Raw genomic sequence first — 6023 nt, forward strand, 5'->3', positions numbered from 1 at the left:
CCAAAAAATCTTACCGCGTTATAGGTGAAACCGCGTGATATCGAACTTGCGTTGATCCGCCGGAGCGCACCGCCCACCGCCACCACCCCGGAGCCGCTGCTTTACCGCGTTATATCCGAATTCGTGTTATATCGGGTTGCGTTATATCGGGGTCGAGGTGTCGCTTTTTTAAAAACAAGCCCTGCTGCAAAATGGCCTTTTGTAAAGCAGCTGCCCTGACTAGTTGTCCTCGTGGCGTCTGTCTGAGTTCAGCAACAGGGAACCTACTGAGCATGCCCAAGTCTGCCTCACCCAATTCCAGAACCTTCTGCATGTGGAGTGCTGATTGTGCATCTGCCTAGCAACAGTGAACCAGCTCCAACTCATTCCTCCCCCCTTTCTCTATAGATCTCCTAAACAAATATTCCCTATTAGGCACATGGGATACACTTACACCTTCACTATACACAAACGTTGTACCATTTTAGCCATGCTGGTAGAGTTAGTGTGGTACAACCTACCTAGCGTGGCTGGAGTTATGCCAATATAGCTTATTACCATAGAGGAATAAACGAATCCCTCCATGCTGCCTGGTTCCTCTATTTCTAAGTGCTGATTTGTCTGCCTGGTGATCACGCTGGCTGCTGCCACCATGTTTCATGTACTGTGTGCTGGGCAGTAACACGCGAGGGCGCCATGCTTGTAAAACTAAAGTGGTTCTTTATTAAGAGAATTATTAGAAGATGTAACATCACCAAGCACTCAAGCCATGTGCACACAGACTAACTTCCTGGTGTCTCCTTCAAACTGTTCCCTCCTGCAACCTGGGTACCTCCCTTTAAGTTCCATGCAGGTTGCTACATGTATCTAAAGCACCTGTCTGTAGGTATGTGCTGATCGGACTAGTTTGGGTAAAAAAAAAAACCTCACACCCTAATAGGGTGACCAGATGTCCCAATTTTATAGGGACAGTCCCAATTTTTGGATCTTTTTCTTATATATGCTCCTATTTCTCCCCTCCCGATTTTTCACACTTGCTGTCTGGTCACCTTACACCCTAACCAGCGTAGGTATACTGGTACAAACACTGTGTGCAGACCAGGCCTTAGATATCAGAGGTGAAAAAGACCAATTAGCCTTTGGCTGGGGCAGGGCACGGTTTGCAGATGGTCCAATGCTGCATTCTGATTGGCTGGTCAGGCCTTTTTGATGATGACACAGCCATGCACCAACCCCAGTGGAGATCTCATCCCATAAAGACCCTGGCACACAAAAAATCCCTATGTCCTTTATTGTCAGTGAAGGAGGAGAGGAAAAGTTCATGAGGGAGGGGGAAGGACAAAGACAAGGCAGCCTATGAGGTGAATGGCAGGGGGGTGGGGACAGCAGTTGAGGTGAGGGGCTGAAGACACACATGTGACCACTTAAGATGCCCTTTTCCCACCGTGCCAAGCTGCCCTAACAGACACAGTCTGAGGCCCTTTGGGCCACTTTTAACCCACACTCTAGTGTCGGAGCTAAACTGGGAGCTGCTAGTCTCCTAGGCCCTAATCTATGCCTAGCAGAGCAGCAGGGTTGCTGGGCTCAAAAAGGCTGAGGGCTGGGTAGAGAGAGTCCAAAGAATGTTAAAGAAAGGCACCAACATCTTCACAAAAAACCAAAGTGGTTGAGAAAAGGGCTTTGTTGCCATTTCGCTGCTGTTTTCTGTCAGCCTGGTGGTTGGGCCTTCGTTTCCTAGTGGAAGGACACAGAACAATAAGCGCCGACCAGGATGCACATCAGAAGGCCCATGGTGCACTTCTCACGTGGTTAAGGGCCCCAGGCTCACCCAACACCTGTACTTGTAACCAATTAACGCCGCTCCCAAGGAGCTTGCCTATCAGCCCATCCCCTGACAATGCAGGGTTAGCCCCCATTTGTATCTTTACAAACGCTTTGCCCACTGCATTTTTAAGCAGCTCAAGCCACCACTTCTCCTGGGCGACATCATTCCACAGTCCTGGCATCCTTAACTGTCAGTCACAGGCAGAGGGGAATTTAGTTGAACAGCTCAGCTACTGGACAACACCTCTCTCAATGCAGTACCCCCTAGTGCCACACGGCAAGCTCAGCATCTGGCCTGTGTGCGTGGCTCAGAGACAAGGGGGCTACGCACCCTGACACCTAGACCAGGGGTCTCAAACTCAAATGACCACGAGGGCCACATGAGGACTAGTACATTGGCCCTAGGGCCGCATTTACTGACACCTCCCCCCCGCCACCCTCGGCCCCGCCCCCACTTCACCCCTTCCATGAGGCCCTGCCCCTGCCCTGCCTCTTCCCACCCCTTCCCTGCCCCCATTCCAACCCCTTCCCTGAAATCCCCACCCCAACTCCACCCCCCTCCCTGCCCCCAGGGGGGGCAGGAGGGGTGTGGGGTGTGGCAGGGGCTCAGGGCAGGGAGTTGGGTATGGGGTGCAGGAGGGGTGAGGGGTGCGGCAGGGGGTCAGGGCAGGGGGTTGGGGTGCAGCAGGGGTGCGGGGTGCAGCAGGGGGCTCAGGGCAGGGTGTCGGGGTGCAGCAGAGGTCTTAGGGCAGGGGGTCAGGGTGCAGGAGGGGGCTCAGGGCAGTGGGTTGAGGTTCAGGAGGGGTGTGGGGTGCAGCAGGGGGTCGGGGCAGGGGGTTGGGGTGCAGCAGGGGTGCGGGGTGCAGCAGGGGGCTCAGGGCAGGGGGTTGAGGTTCAGGAGGGGTGCGGGGTGCAGCAGGGGGTCAGGGTGCATGCTGGGTGCAGCAGGGGGTTCAGCTGCAGGAGGGATTCGGGGAGTGGGCTCCACGGCTAATGGGAGCTGCTGGGGGCGGTGCCTGAAGCAACAGCCACACACACCCCTGCGCCTCTCCTTCCCCAGGTTCTGTCCGCTTCCCGGAGCGGCGCGGGGGCAGGGCAGGCAGACAGGGAACCTGCCCTGCTCCCGGTGCACGTCCAGCCGGAGCCGCTCTAGGTAAACGCTGGGGGAGGGCGGAGACGCCGCGAGGAGCTCACGGGCCGCAGAAAATAACCCCGCGGGCCGCGTGTTTGAGACCCCTGACCTAGACATATTCTTAGCTGAAAGGAAGAAAGACCAGGGGGGGAAAAACCCAAACAAAACAAACCACCCTGCATCCCATATTGATGGAGAGTGTTAATAGCTAAATAAAGCATCACTGGCATTTAAAAAAACAACAACAATTCAGGAGAACGTTTCTACTGCTAGCCGGTTTCTTTTAAAATCCTCTTATCTGTGCACAGCCAAAATGGTGGGCCTAAGCAAAGCTGACAGTGTCCCTATAAAGAAAAGAAAACAATAGCGTGTTTTAATGAATTACTAAAAAATAAATCTAATGAAATAATAGACACTGGGGAATTTAAAAAGCTATTCTCACAAAAAGCCCCTGCATGTTTTTAATGGCCCTGGGAGAAAAGGTTGTGTTGCACTTCTTTGAATCCAGCCCCTCTCGTCTCAGTTATATGGTTGCAGTGTAACCCCACTGACCTGTCTCCTGCTTTACACCGATATAGCTTAGATCAGCATCTGCCCTCCTCCCCAGTGCCTTTCTAAAGCCAAGTTTCTATAGGAATTTGTGATAATTAGGTGATCTGCTGTGAGATAAACCCAGCTAGATCCAAAACAACCCTAACCTACGGCAGCAGTCAAAGACGCTAACAATGTTAAGCCCGATTAGGAAAGGAATAAATAATAAGACAGTAAATAGCACAATGCCACTATATAAATCCATGGTACGCCCACACCTCAAACACTGTTGGCAGTTCTGGTTGCCCCAGCTCGGATCTGATATATAAGAATTGGAAATGATACAGAGAAGGGCAACAAAAATGACGAAGGGTATGGAACATCTTCCATAGGAGAAGAGATGAAAAAGAATGGGCCTTTTTCAGCTTGGAAGGAGACGACTAAGGGAGACTGTGATAGAAGTCTATAAAATCATGAATGGCGCAGAGAAAGTGAATAAGGAAGTGTGATTTACCCCGTCACATAACACAAGAACTAGGGGTCACCCAATGAAATTAGTAGGCAGCAGGTTAAATGTACAGTCAACCTCTCTGGAGTCCATCCTTTCCTCCCACTTACACCCCACTAACACCCCCCCCCAAGCAACCCCCCTGTTTAGCCCCTGCAGCACCTTGTAGAGGGCTGTCCCTCCCTGGTCCAGGCACAGGGCTGCAGGATCAGCAGGCAGTGGCCCTGTCTGTGCTGGGAGAGAGCCATGCTGGTGGTTCCTGGGCTATCTCTAACTTGGGGGGTGGGGGGGAAGGGGAATTCACTTCCCTATCTCTGGCCTGAGCTCAGGTGTCATCCCATTCCCCGTGTGTTGCCAGCCCTGTTTGTTTGTTTAGCGCTGTTGAGCCTTGTTGATTACATGGCTCATTCTGGGAGCCTCTGGGAAGACACCTGTCCGAGCCCTAAGCAGACAGCGCTCAGGCCCCTGGGCTGAGTCCCTAGGTCAGTCAGACAGATCGAAAGCTTTGGTGGGGGAGTGGGGGGAGAAGGGAGGGCACAGGAGGTCACTGGTGTGTGAACACTCACACAGACAGAGAGAGGTGTTTAGTAATCTGATCTCAGAGCAAATTCCGCTGTCCCTGCTCAAAGCAAAACAGGGCCTGTGAAGGGGGAGGGATGGGGGGGGAGGGCTTTCTGTCTCTCCAGGGCAAGACACCCTAAGGAGAGGCAACCTACGGCAGGTAAATACAAAACCAGGCCTAGTGGTGCCACGCTCACCAGAGCCGCCCCGTGGCCCAAAGCCCAGGAAGGTCCAGCTACACTTCAGGGACAGCAAAGCTGCAGGATTCAGTCAAGCCAATCAAACTCAGGGCAGGGAATCCCATTCAACCCCCTCCTCAAGGCAACAGGCAGTAGTCAGGGACTTGGACTCTGGCAAGAGTTGCACTGCCAAGGACCTGTGTGTTTTCAGCAGGCCCAAGCAGCAAAGTTCAGAGCCAAAGTTTCCCAGAGTTTTAGGGCATTGAGGGCTGGGCGTTTGGGTCACTCTGTTGTAGAACTAGGGGCCAGCTGCAAAAGGTGGCTCCAAACTTTCCCAGAGTTCAGGTGTGCTTGGCTCAGGGCTTTAGCCACCGTGGCCCAGAGTCTCAAAGAACTTTAGGCGCCCAACTCCCATCGGCCTGTGTCTCCCCCACTTTTCTGGCCCAGGAGAATAAAACCACTTCCTTCCTAGGTGTCATTGTTTGGAAATCTAACCTGAGATGGCACAAATTCCTCCCGCTTCAGCATTCTCAGCAACAGCTCCTAACCCCTCCTCCCTGGGTAGAAATATCACACGGACCTATTTGGGGAGCTGAGCGTAACTGACCCTACAGGGCTTTTAATGATGTGATGAAGGGGCCGTTCCTGCTAAGTAAAAAGCTCTGTTAACACAGCAGCTTTCACCCTGCGATTCCCCAGGCCTAGAGCAACTCCCTTTTATCAGCCATTCAAGGGTACTTACAAGGCAAATGGAAGGCTCTCCCTCGACATTCAATACCTGGCACAGGTGTGAAGAGTCGCTAAACCATAAACCCCCCTCGCATACCTGCCATACCTGTTCTGTCTGCCCTGAGACACACAACGGGCGGACACCAGCTGTTTCTCAGGCCCTGTCCTCGCTAAGTGGGTTTCCGTTGCTGCGTGATGAGTGTCAATAACATGAATATGTTAGGGCTTAAAAACAGAGGAGACCAAAAGGTCTGGCTAAGGCCCTCTTTGCGGTGTAACCCTACAAAGGGGCACTTGTTTCATGAGATGGCTATCGCACTAATAGCTTCTTTCTTTGCCGGAGAGACAAAGGAAAGGATATGGCTGAAAACACCACCAGAAAGGAGCTAAAGGAGCCACTATACAGCGAACCGCGTTTCCAGCTTCATGCCTACCACAGGCAGGCGGATCTGGCTGCACGTCACATCTCAGCTGCTCTGATTATTTTCCAATAGCCTTGGGACCAATTCAGCCACCTAAAACTTGGGGGTGAGCTCTGGGCTACCAGAGGCACCACCCAGATACTGCAGGGAGGGACACC

This window comes from Chrysemys picta, chromosome 5, assembly GCF_011386835.1.
Source record: "Chrysemys picta bellii isolate R12L10 chromosome 5, ASM1138683v2, whole genome shotgun sequence".
In the NCBI taxonomy this organism is placed as follows: domain Eukaryota; kingdom Metazoa; phylum Chordata; order Testudines; family Emydidae; genus Chrysemys; species Chrysemys picta.